Here is a 13,631-nt window from a genome sequence, read left to right as displayed (position 1 = left end):
GGGGGGTTGGGGAAAAAATTAAAGATCCCAATCCACATGATTATCATGAGAATTAAATGAGATAATGCACTGAGCTTCACAAGCAGTCCATAATACTTTTCAGACAGCTTGGATACAAACTTTCATTTGCCTCTCTGTAGTTTCCTCCCACTGACCCTGCTTTTACCTGAATTTCTGCCTTTGGGTTTCCAGGTACACAAAGACCCAAAGCCTCTAACTTCTGACCTCACACCTTCTGACCCACTACTTAACTAAATTTTCATTTCTCCAGCTGAAGTCTCTGTATTTCTGCCAAGCAAGGTTTATAGCAATGCTTCCCAAACTTTTTCATGTGGTTAAAACGCACAGAAAGTGAAGGGTGCCTGGGTGGCTCTGATGGTTAAGCGTCTGTCTTTGGCTCTGGTCATGACCCCAGGGTCCTGGGATCAAGTCCCAGATTGGGCTCCCTGCTAAGCAGGGAGCCTGCTTCTCCCTCTCCCTCTGCTGCTGTCCTTGCTTATGCTCTCTCCATTCTGTCAAATAAGTAAATAAAATCTTTTAAAATAAATTGATGGTAAGTGATAAGATATGTACAGTTTTGAGCTAAATGGAGGACCTTGCTTAAAGCCAACATGTTCTGAAATCTCTCAGAGGGTTGAGTGGGATTGAGCCCCGTCCCCCACTACAGTGTACTGCTTATCAAGTCACCCTTAATGACACTCCTTTCTTGCCAGTCTTACTTTCCCACTCCTTGATCATGCTTGCTGGGGTCACGTCCCAAAGAAACTACTTGCACCCAAATTCTTATCACATTGTAGTAGGTAATATTTTTTAAATTGGCAAAATAGTAATAAAAATAATATCCAAGCAAAGTGAGCCTTTGTGTATCAAGCTCTGCTCCAAAGCAACTATCAAACAATAAGGTAAAACCATGTCTTGATTAATTCATGAGGGTAGTTGCTTAAATTCTGTAATTCATTTTGCGTCTGGAAGCACTGTATTTTTTTGAAGATTTGTATCAGGACACTTGTCTTTCATGGCTAAGGAGCTATGCCACAAAACATTTAATGACTTCCAAAGCCACATCTTTATCAGTAAATATCAGTAAAAGTGAAAAATATCTAGATTTACTGAGTATTTAATATATGTTAGTATTTTGTACCATTCCACTAATCAATGCAACAGCTTTATGTTGTTTTCGCCTTCCACAAATGCAAAAATTGAGGCTTAAAGAAATTGGTTCCAAACTGGCACCCATCAAAACTTTGGGAGAAATTTTTGAACTAGCAATGAAGAGAAATTGTGGCAGAATAAACTATTTTTATCCTATAAGGTATTATTTCAATAAAGTCAACATATAGCCTCAACTAAAGTGAAAGATTGGGGCAAGTAACCAAATAATTCAATGGAATTTATGAAGAACATTTTTTCTTTCAAAGATTTTACTTTTAAGTAATCTACACCCACTGTGGGCCTCGAATTTACAACCCCAAGACTGAGAGTCACATATTCTACCAACTGAACCAGCCAGGCACCCCTCTGAGGAACGTTTCTGGGGTGAATCATCTACGTAGTTGAACCAAATCTGTGATCTATGTTATATGCTTCAATAACTTCAGACTTTTCTACACAAATGGTCACTGTGGTCAGTCCCCATAATTATGCAACCGTGACTGCAAAAATTGTCACAGTGATTACTAGATTAGGTAGAACTAAAAGTTCTGATTTTTAGGGCTGACATTACTGGCATTTAAGTGAAATGAGTTCTTTATCCTTGACTTTGTAAGGTCTTCTGGGTTTGTTTTCTACAGAGATGGAATCTGCACCAAAAGCTAAATACATCGAAATAGTCCTGAGCATATGGCGAAGTTTTTGTGTTGAGATGTTCATCTGCCCACATGAAACAGCTGTTGTCTTCCAAGAAAACTCTGGTTCCTGGGTTTATTTATACTGACCACATTAAGCTATTTGATATTTAAAGTAAAATGGAAATTCTGATCCATTCTACTCAAAAAATCTGCAAACTGCAGATTTTGTTTTGTGGTGTCTCATTTATTTAAGCTCCTTATAACAATCCTGAGGATGAAAATTAGTTAGGTTTCTGGCCATTCCTTTTTTTTTTTTTTAATTCTCCTTTTCTTATAATTTAAAAATCAAAATATGTGACTTAATTCTACTTTCGTAAGAGTGGACAAGAAGCCCATTTCCTGTTCATGATGAGCTGACCATATTCTGACAGGACACTAAGGAAGAACTGGATGACATACTGGCAGGAGAAAGTCAACTGGAAAAAAAAAGTGTACTCGTATTAGGAAAATGAGTCAGTGTCTAGGAACCAACTGCATTCAGCAGAAAAAATTTGCTCCAAATGAGCAAACTGAAAATGCTTCAAGAGAAGCTGCATAATGAATATATCTGGAGCTGTCAGGCACAAAATGCTTCATAAAGAATTCTGTTTAACTGCAATGATATCAATTTCTGGAACATCTCTAGAATAGGTAGATTTTCAAAAGGTAGAATACATATGGGGCACCTGGATACCTCAGTCATCAAGGGTCCTACTCTTGTTTTTGTTTTTAAGATGAGTGTACTTTAAAAAAAAAAAAAAAAGATTTTATTTGAGAGAGAGAGAACACAAGCAAGGGGAGCAGCCCCAGGAGAGGGAGAAGCAGACTCCCTGCTGAGCAGGAGAGCTTGATCCCAGGACCCTGAGGTCATGACAAGAGCTGAAGACAGACGCTTTACTACTAAGCTACCCAGGCACCCCTGACTCTTGGTTTCAGCTCAGGTCATGATCTCAGGGTCATGAGGTCAGGGTCATGAGCTCCATGTAGGGCTCCCTGATAACCAACAGAGTCTGCTGGAGATTCTTTCCCCCCTCCTCTTCCTCCAGCTCTGCTCCACCACACTCCCCCCTGCTCAGGCTCTCTAAAATGAATAAATAAAATCTTAAAAAAAAAAAACACCCCAACACCTAGAATACATAAATCAAATCACTAATGCATTCAGGACTTTTCTTTGGAACAGCAAAGTCTGCATGCCTAAATGTGTTCTAGTAAGGGGTCGAATGTCTACCCTAAACCAAAGTCACACACAAAAAATTTCTTGGAGGAACAAAATTACAACAGGACATGCCAATACAGCAAACAAGCAACAGATGCATCAGAGAGAATTTATATTAACGAATCTGAAAAAGATCACCAAAAAAATCAAGATTTCTCTTCCTTTTTAGCTTAATTAAAGTCATATTATCCCTTTCCTCCCCAGTAAAAAATGAAGAAAGAAAAGGTTAACACCCAAAACTTCTTGACATTGAAAATGCTACAAAATGGCCTGAACATTTATTTGCCCAGATGGCTTAGTAAAGAGGCCAACTCGGGTCTTTACCAGAGATTAAGTTGCTTCTCATGGTCACCAGGTCAAATGCAGAGCCAAGACCATTAAGATTGTAACTGACATTATTCACAGTGGCATTTGAGAGCATTTATAGCATTGTACAGCTTACAACCGCTTTTTTTTTTTAAGATTTTATTTATTTATTTGACAGAGATCACAAGTAGGCAGAGAGGCAGGCAGAGAGAGAGAGGAGGAAGCAGGCTCCCTGCTGAGCAGAGAACCCGATGCGGGACTCTATCCCAGGACCCTGAGATCATGACCTGAGCTGAAGGCAGAGGCTTTAACCCACTGAGCCACCCAGGCACCCCTTACAACTGCTTTTGTATACATTAATCACGTTATTCTCACAACAATCCTATCAAGCAGGTGATGGGTATTACTTACTTTCCCATTTTATAAAACAGACCAGAGTCCCAGTCTCCAGATAGCCCAGCTTTCTCTCTTCCACTTATTAGTTTCAATCCTTAAATTCTGCATCCTTGAAAGATTTCGAGTGTTTTAACAAGCTCAGATCACCCCTTGCCATGTTAGTATCAAAAACACTGCCTCTGTTCTCTGATTTACTCAATGACAAGAAGATGGGGCTGGCTCTGTCATTATATTCTGTGAAATAATCAGCTGAGTATGTAAGATGATGAGCACTCTAGAACCCAAGAAAAAGAAAATCAATGTAATAAATCAGGGGACCAAAAGAAAGGCCCATCACTCCCCTGATGACAACCAGTTACCAGGCCAGAAAATTAGCAAATGAATCCCATGGCTTGGGCATCATCACAAATGTACTAAAGAGGGCTCTAGGCACCACATCGCCCTGCACGGCAGGAAACATTAAAATACTTCCATAGCAACTGTAACTAAGGACATCAGCGGGATGCTGAAAATGCAAAAGAAGGGAAAAAAAAGAGAGACAGACACATACACAGGACAAACAAGATTGTTTCCCTGGTAGAGTGAAGCCCACTATTCACTCTCCGAAAACATAAATATTTCACCCCTGAGGCAGGCTGAAACCATCCTCTTGATCCATATTCTCTCAAGAAAAAAGATACCAGCCAAAGGGCCAAAAACACAAGAAACTCAAAACTGCACACACTGAGCAGGCAGCGGCTTGCTCAGGTCTAATGGACTGGTCGTGAGTCAGGAAAGAAACTCAAGCATTTAGGAACTACCAAACCTATTATGGCTAGGCAGGAACACAAAACTGAATCAGAAATACATTCTTGGGGGACCTGAGTGGCTCAGTCGGTTAAGCGTCTACCTTCAGCTCAGGTCTTGATCCCAGGTGTCCTGGGATCAAGCCCCACAAGAGGCTCCCTGATCAGCAGGGAGTCTGCTTCTCCCTCTCCTGGGGCTGCAACCCTGCTTATGTGCTCTCTCTCTCTCTCCATCAAATAAGTAAAATCTTGGGGGGGGGGAGGAGAAGAAAAGAAAAAGAAATACATTCTGTCCTTGGAGTGTTCAATGTTGTGAGGGGAGATAAAAGGAAAAATTGCGAAAAACTGCAATACAGGCTCAGGTCATGAACCCAGGATCCTGGGATCAAGTCCCAAATCAGGCTCCCTGCCCCATCTGCTTCTCTCTCTCCCTCTGCCTCCCACTCCTCCTGTTTTTGTTCTCTCTCTCACGCTCTCAAATAAATAAAATCTTTAATTAAAAAAATTATTACACAATCAACTAGAATGTAAGACATAAAAAAATGAAAATTGGTATTGGAGTTCAGATTATTGGAGGATGTTGTGGATTGACTTGTGTCCCCCCAAAATTGGTATGTTGAAATCCTAACCCCTAGGACTTCAGAATGTGATCTTTTTTGGAACTAGGGTCTTTGCAAATATCATCAAGTTAAAATGAGGTCATCAGGGTGGGGCCTAATCCAGGGCTGATGTCCTTCAGAGAGAGAAGAGCTTGTAAAAACCATGGCAAACCAAGAAGGTGGGAGCAGACAGCAGTGACGCAGCCACAGGCCAAGATACATACATGGAGGTTTGCCAAGAGCCACCAGAAGCTTCGAAGGGGCAAGGAGTCATTCTTTCCAGGAGCCAACAGAAACGGGATGGCTCTGCTGACAACTGGATTTCAGAACAGTGAGGGAGAAATTTCTGTTGTTATAAACTGCTCTGGTTTTTGCTACTTTGTAACCACAGCCCTAGGAAAGAATGCAGAGGGAGAGAGGACTTCATACTCAACAGATTACAGCAGGCTTCTTGCAAGCAATGCATCTAAATGCCACCTTGAAGAACCTGTAGTATAGGATTGGTAGGAAATGGGGTTTCCTATTTATATAATAATAGCGTCGACCCTTTATTAAGACTTCATTCTGCACCAGTTTTATACTGGGAATGATTTCTGCATAACTGGCGTGGACACTGGCTCATCAAGGACCCACACACACCTCCTCCTCCCTAATCGACTCCCACTGTTCCATCCCGCAATGGCTGCTGTGTACAGAAGCTTCAGTTTAGTAAATGGAAAAGGAAGGAGGGCTTGGGGTTTGGCGAGAGATGTGGAAGGGAGGGAGAGAAAGAGGGAAGAGATGGCAAAGCATCTATTCCCCTTCTAGCCTGGCCATGATCTCCCTCCAGAAGAGACGGCGGAAACAACTTCCAGAACCTCGCTGAGCTGTTTTGTTCTCATGTGAAACTAGGTGAGAAACTAGTCAAAGAAACTCTGAGAGGCTCTATATGTTTGGGACTGAGACCGCTCAGAGGCAGGGGAACGCCATTCTCCCGTCCTCTCCACAGGGAGGCCTCCCAGGGACTAGACCCTTTGGGAGCTCGGAGGGTCAACAACTCCGGCATGGACAGTGTTCTGATGATGGACAGTGGCCCTGGGAAAACGTAGCTTTGGCAAAGCCTCAGCAATAGCCTTGCAAGCAAATGCTGGACATGTGGGAGCAGAAGCCCGTGGCAACTGCAAAAGAAAGATAGGTTAGCGTGGGAATTTCTTTTGAGAACTTCTAGAAATAACTGAAGATACTCTGAATGGAATTTCTTCCAGTCAAATAGGATGGGGATCCACACCACAAAAACTGGAATATAAAAATAAAATGTGAGATAAATATCCAGTAGTGCAATTGCTAGGTCGTAGGGTAGCTCTCTTTTCAACTTTCTGAGAAAACTCCACACTGTTTATCCCAAAGATATAAATGTAGTGATCCAAAGGGGAACCTGCACCCCAATGTTTATAGTAATATCCACAATAGCCAAACTATGGAAAGAGTCCAGATGTCCACTGACAGATGAATGAAGATGTAGTGTGTGTTCACACACACACACACACACACAGGAATATTACTCATCCATCAAAAAGAATGAAATCTTACCATCTGCAATGACATGGATGGAACTAGAGGGAATTACGCTAAGTGAAATAAGTTAGTCAGAGAGAGACAATTATCATATGATCTCACTCATATGTGGAACTTAAGAAACAAAACATAGGATCATAGTAGAAGAGAGGAAAAAATAAAAGACGAAATCAGAGAGGGGGGAAAAAACTTATTTATTTATTTATTTATTTATTCATTTCAGAGAAAGTGAATGAGAGACTGAGAACACAAGTGGGGTGAAGGGCAGAGGCAGAAGCGGACTCCTCACTGAGCAGGGAGCCCGATGTGAGACTCAATCCCAAGCCCTTGGGATCATGATCTGAGCCAAAGGCAAATGCTTAACCAACTGAGCCACCCAGGTTATCCCCATAAGAGACTCTTTTTTTTTTTTAAGATTTTTATTTATTTATTTGATAGTCAGAGAGAGAGCACAAGTAGGCACAGAGGCAGGCAGAGAGAGAGAGAGGAGGAAGCAGGCTCCTTGCCGAGCAGAGAGCCCGATGCGGGACTCGATCCCAAGACCCTGAGATCATGACCTGAGCTGAAGGCAGAGGCTTAAACCACCGAGCCACCCAGGCGCCCCCCCCCATAAGAGACTCTTAATCACAGGAAACAAACTGAGAGTTGCCAGAGGGGAGAGGAGTAGGGGGATGGGGTAACTGGGTGATGGACATTGGGAAGGGCATGTGATGTAACGAGCACTGGGTATTACAGAAGACTGAACTCTACCTCTGAAACCAATAATACATTATACGTTAATTAACTGAATTTAAATTTTTAAAAATGTTAAAAAGAAAAGAACGTGAGAACTTGTTCGGTGATATTAGGCTTATGAGGCCTGGAACATACCAGTCAGGCACAGATTTTATTTAATCCAAGTGACAGCCATTATTATCCCCACCTTGCAGGCAAGAAAACTGAGGCTCAGTTAAATAACTTCCCCAGTCAGTAACCCAGTCAGTATACAACTGAGTCAAAAATAAAACCACGTCTGTCAATAGGCCAGGCTTTTCCCACCAGGCCACACCGCTGATCTAAACAGAGGGGGAAAGCAAACCACTTGCAAGGAGTTGGAAAATGAATACAGTAGGTCAGGGTATCAGCCAGGATCTTGGCAGGAAACAGAACATAATTGTTCAAATGAAGAGACGTTCATAAAGATACAACTGAGGGGGTATAGCTCAGTGGTAGAGCATTTGACTGCATAAAGATACAACTGAGCTAGCTATGGGCAGAACAAAGAGACTCAACAGGAGATAATAAGACACCCAGAAGCCACTGCAACCCCAATGAGTCCTAGTGAGTCTGGAAGCCATGCAGAAGAGGCCCGCCAGCGGGATCTCCAACAGGGAGAGAGTGGCAAGGGTAGTGGGAGGAGGGCAGGCGGTTGTCAGAGAATAATCTGACCTTTCCAATAACCTGACCTCGCCCCTCCCAATCTCTTGCCTGTGTCCCCTTCCACTGCACAAAATGGAAACCGGCTACCAAGGGAGCCTGGATGAGGCCAGTGTCAGGATCAGAGACTCAGAAGCGGCAGAGAAGGAAGACGTTTCCATGGAGAGAAGGCAAGTTGAGGACATAAGCTCCTCTAGACCTGCTTTGCTCTTGGATCCATTCCTTGCCCTCCTCTGCCATCTTCTGTATCATGAGGATTTTCTTTCCCAGCTTCCTTGCTCTCTGGTTTTGGCATCAGTTCAGCCAACAGGAGGCTCTGAAGGAATACTGGGAGCAGATAGGGAGAAGCCCGGCCATTTCTCCCCGTCTCTTCCTGCTCCAGGCACTGTCTGTGGCAGCGACCCTCTCATTTGCAGACCCACCTCTCACAGCAAGCCCTGCTGCGGTTCCAGCTTCTGCGTGGTGATCCTTGATCCTACGGCCTCTTCATCTTTAGGCAATGGTAGGAGCAGGGATGGTGTACTGTCCCACTCTAGGCTTCTCAGTCCTGTCATCTCCCATGTATCCAGTTCCTTGTACTAAATTCTGTTCTTAAAATATAAGCAATTGGGGAATACCTGAGTGGCTCAGTGGGTTGAGCTTCTGCCTTCGGCTCAGGTCAGGATCGAGTCCCGCATCGGGCTCTCTGTTCAATGGGGAACCTACTTCTCCCTCTCTCTGCCTGCCTCTTTGCCTACTTGTGATCTCTGTCAAATAGATAAATAAAATCTTAAAAAAAAAATAAGGAATTAGGACGCCTGGGTGGATCAGTCGGTTAACTGTCTGCCTTTGGCTCAGGTCATGATCTCGGGGACCTGGGATCAAGACCCGCCTTGGCCTCCCTGCTCAGCGGGGAGTGTGCTTCTCCCTCTCCTCTGTCCTCCCCCCTCACTCACCTTCTCTCTCTCTCTCTCCCCCAAATAAAATATTTTTAAAAATAAAATATCAAAAATATTTCCTAGACCCTGTCTACTACAGGAAACACACATTAGAAAACCTCAACCTTCCCACAGGAAACAGCAGGAAAATGAACATCAACACAACTTGTAGATCACAAGTATTGAGTATGATTTTGTTGCGCTATCACTGATCTGAGTCTGTTTCTCCCTCTTCCTGGGGCCTCCAGCCCGTCAACCACCAGCGTTCTGATCTGCTCTCTGGCCCTGCCGGCCCTTCTTCAGACCCCCGGAGCCATGGTTACACGGATACCGCCATGTAGCCAGGGTTACAGCCATGTAACCAATATTCTATTTAGAACTCTTCATTTCCTGGGGCCCCAGAGGGCTCAGTCTGTTAAATGTCTGACTCTTGAGCTCAGCTTGGGTCTTGATCTCAGGGTCATGTGTTCACGCCCTGCACTGGGACAACAAGAACAACAAAACCCTCCTAATTTCCTCACTGAATTGCCCTTCTGTAGTATGTTATCAAGACCCATCCCTGTCGCAGCTGGGTGGCTCAGTCAGTTAACCATCCGCCCTCGGCTCAGGTCATGATCCCAGAGTCCTGGGACGGAATCCCACAGCTTCAGGCTCCCACTCTCCCTCTCCTCCCCGCTCATTATCAATCTCTCAAACAAATAATTAAAATCTTGGGAGAAAATACCCATCTCTGAGTAGAGCAAATTCTCTACTTTCTCAGTCCCTGCTTTTTTCTGCAGAAACACCGTGTAGCCAGATGTTTCTTCTGTTGGGATGTGCATGTGCTCTGTTCAGTATATCCATAGCGTCCATTTCCACTCATCCCATGCCCATACCTTTCCCTGGAGTCCCTCAAACTTACTAAGATTCCCATCAGTTTAAAACTGATACAAAGGAAATCTACTAAGAACCAGGGATCAAAAATAAATTTATGACAATATGCCATAATTTCACACATGGAATTGTTTTTAAGATAGGGAAGGGGTTGGGGCACCTGTGTGGCTCAGTGGATTAAAGCCTCTGCCTTCAGCTCAGGTCATGATCTCAGGGTCCTGGGATTGAGCCCCACATCGGGCTCTCTGCTCAGTGGGGAACCTGCTTCCTCCTCTCTCCCTCTCTCTCTCTCTCTCAGTCTGCCTCTCCACATACTTGTGATCTCTGTCTGATAAAAAAACTAAAAAAAAACTAAAAAAAAAAAAAAAGATAGGGAAGGGTTTATTTATAAAAATGAAATAAACTGCTGACATATAAAATCCTGACATGGACGAAAATCAATGTTATTAAGACATTTATCCATAAAACAACTCACTGCATTTTTACCGTTAGAATACTAAACTTCCACCAAAAATTTGGAATTTTATTCAATCTACAAAATTTCCATTTGCCCACAACTCTTCAGGATCACCAGCCTTTGCAAACTGAGTTCCATCTCAAAAACAACACGAGGGGCGCCTGGGTGGCTCAGAGGGTTAAGCCTCTGCCTTGGGCTCAGGTCATGATCTCAGGGTCCTAGGATGGAGCTCTGCATTGGGCTCTCTGCTCAGTGGGGAGCCTGTTTCTCCCTCTCTCTGCCTGCCTCTCTGCCTACTTGTCAAATAATAAGTAAAATCTTTAAAAAAAAAAATTAGTCCAAGGTCTAGTATTAATGGTTTAAGTACACATTAGTCATTTCAGACAGGGATTGTTTTCTCCAATACATACTTTTGTTCTACTCTGGGATGCAGTTCAGTCTAGTTGTTAAATGCAAAGGTGTGGTAAATGGCACTGTTGGTCCCAGATTTCCTATATTCTATCCATACGGTTTGCCACTGTCTTTGAAAATCCTCCCATGTTGAAGGTTAGGTTGCAAGTGGTTAACTACTGAGGAGTGCTCTTGGAAACAGCACTTTTAACAGAGTAAGGGAAGCAAGACGGGGTAAGGGAGAAAAATGGGACCAAGTCAGTTGCATCCAAGGCCTCAGCCAAACCCACAGGAGGCTCAGGAGCTGGGATGGCCCTTGGGAAATATTTTGAATTGAGGAGAGGGGCTGGGTCTCTGTACTGTCACACCTGACCGGTGAATGCATGTGGGTGGCCTACAGGGGAACCCTTGAACCACAGTTCCCGGCAGGCAGTGGGGATGGGAGATCCGAGCTGAGGGTGGAAGTGGGAAGATAGGAGTGTTAGGGGGCCTTAGCTGCGAGGCATCCTCAGCAATAAATATCCCTAGCTTCTGAGGGAATGATTTCTGAAGTGGGATCAGGAGGTACACCACAGCATCTACTCTATCCCACTGAAGTAGAGTGTATCTCTTTGCTTCCTGACCTTGGGCTCAGCCTGGTGACTTACCTTACCTTCTACCATCCCAGCCAGCCACCCAGGCAAGCAAAACTTAAATACCCAAGATGGCCTGCAGACACTATAGAAATGAGTGCTTGCTTCTGTAGAATGTGCTTTGTTCCGCATCGATAGCAAGTCAATGTAACAGCTCCCACCCATCCGTCCTCAATATAACAGACTCCGACCCATCCATCAGATCTGGTTCAGTATCTGAAACTTTGATGATTAACTTTATGTATCAACTTGACTGGTTACAGGGAACCCAAATTCACATTACTTCTGGATGTGTCTGCAAGGGTATTTCTGGTAGATTAGCATTTGAATCCGCTCTGTAAAGCCGATTGCCCGCCCCCCCAACGTGAGCAGTCCTCATTCAATCTATGGAAGGCCTGAATGAAACAAAAGGCAGAGGAGGAAGGATAGACATACTTCCCACTGGTTCTGTTTTTCTGGAACACCCTGACCAATACACTGACCTCCCTGTGACTGAAACAATTTCCCCAATCTTTTCTTGCATGCTTCAAGCTCACCCTTGATATAGACACAGTATCTGCCCTCTAATGTTGTTGTGTTTAGCATGGTACACAGCAACTCAGAAGCACTCGATTACTGTAAAACATACTCAGTATTCGTATGCTTTAATTGTAGGTGCAAAAATCACGAGCCTAGAAGATGTTTGTGGGTAAAGGAGGGTAGCAAGGGAAGGTACAGTTCCTTCTGCTCTCCAAACCCCTAGGCTGCGTGTACCCTGCCCTCTGCCCTTCAAATATTTAGGTTCTGGCAGGGGGAAAATATTTAGGTTCTGGAGGAGGGGGCAGAGCTGAGTCCAGCCATGTCAATGGGGAATTGCAGGATCTGCCCTCCGATTCCTGGACTGTCAAGCCAAAGATGCTATCAGATGGAAGAGGCAAGACAGGGCGCCTGGGTGGCTCAGTGGTTAAGCCTCTGCCTTAGGTTCGGGTCATGATCTCAGCGTCCTGGGATGGAGCCCCACATCGGGCTCTCTGCTCAGCGGGGAGTCTGCTTCCCCCACTTTCTGCCTGCCTCTCTGCCTACTTGTGATCTCTGTGTCGAATAAATCAAATCTTTAAAAATAAATAAATAAATAAATATAAAATGGAAGAGGCATTCTAGTCCTATACTGGTTCTTTCTTGGGGCTTCCAGGCTCTGGAGCCTTCTTCTCCATGCAGAACATGGTGGTCTGTTACACCAGGAAGAGCCTATGGGGCCCTTATGGGGTAGCCACTCCAAACGCTGCTGTAGGCAGGGAGTCTGTGCTCACTGAAATTCAACTGCCAAGTTTTGGCAGGGTGCTTTACTCTTCCCTCTTCCTTTTTAAACTGACAAGGAAAAATAAAGTGCAGAAATAATGTTAACCAAATAAAGAGACGCTATGGGTTTTTTTTAAACCTCATCTGCGTCAGAAAATTCATTCCCTAATGAGCCATAACCAGATGAGACTGCACATTTCCTAAGTCTTACAAGAGAAAGCTTCAATTACAGACTTCATGTTTTATGACCAGCTGAGTCCAAGCCAGTCCCAAAGAGAGCTGAGCCTGAAATTCCTCACATCTATGCCCCCAAAATCTTAACTATCGGCTTGCTCTTCCCAACCATGAGGTTTTTTCATTTTAAACACAAGTGAAACAGAGACTCATTTCCCTTCATTTCCCAAATTCCTAAAACAGCTACTCTTTGTTTTTAATGGTGCTGCAAAAAAAGGAAAGAGAAAAGACAACAGCACATTCCTGAAACATTACGAAAGACCAACAGAAAAGAAGCAAGTGCAGCCCACTGCAGCGAATCCTGGGGAAGGGCTTCTAGAACTCTGGCACCAAGACACCTTAACAAAAAGAGGAGAACGAAAGAATTGCCCTGGGGGACACCTGGAAGCATAAATAAAAATGAAAAGAGCTAACATTAATGAGAGTTCACTCTGTTCCAGCCACTGCTCTGACATTTAACACGTGCTTGTCATTTATTCCCATGATAACCCTATAAGGCAGGTGATCCTATTATTCCCATTTTATAGATCAGGAATTGGAGGTCAAAGAGGTTAAGCCACTTGCCCAAGGACACACAGCTAGAAAAAGGTGGAGGTGGGACTCAAAGTCTTGCTCTAAAACCTGTAGTTTCAACCACAGTGGCCATCAGTAGTCTACCACCAGCTTGAAATGTCATTAAAGTTTCACTATAAAATGCATGTGGGTATTTCATTCTATTCAATAATATCTTCACATTTGCTTTAAGATAAAAA

General features: G+C 43.8%; 1 protein-coding gene across 1 annotated transcript in view; it reads right to left on the bottom strand.

Moving 5' to 3' along the window:
- Positions 1–13,631, bottom strand: part of PRIM2 (DNA primase subunit 2) — a 381,685-nt gene that overhangs the window by 352,497 nt on the left and 15,557 nt on the right. The gene's annotated exons all lie outside the window — the stretch shown is intronic.

This window comes from Neovison vison, chromosome 1, assembly GCF_020171115.1.
Source record: "Neovison vison isolate M4711 chromosome 1, ASM_NN_V1, whole genome shotgun sequence".
Taxonomy (NCBI): Eukaryota; Metazoa; Chordata; class Mammalia; order Carnivora; family Mustelidae; genus Neogale; species Neogale vison.
Note: the sequence above shows the minus strand (reverse complement) of the source record. Positions and strands in the feature narration are given on the sequence as shown.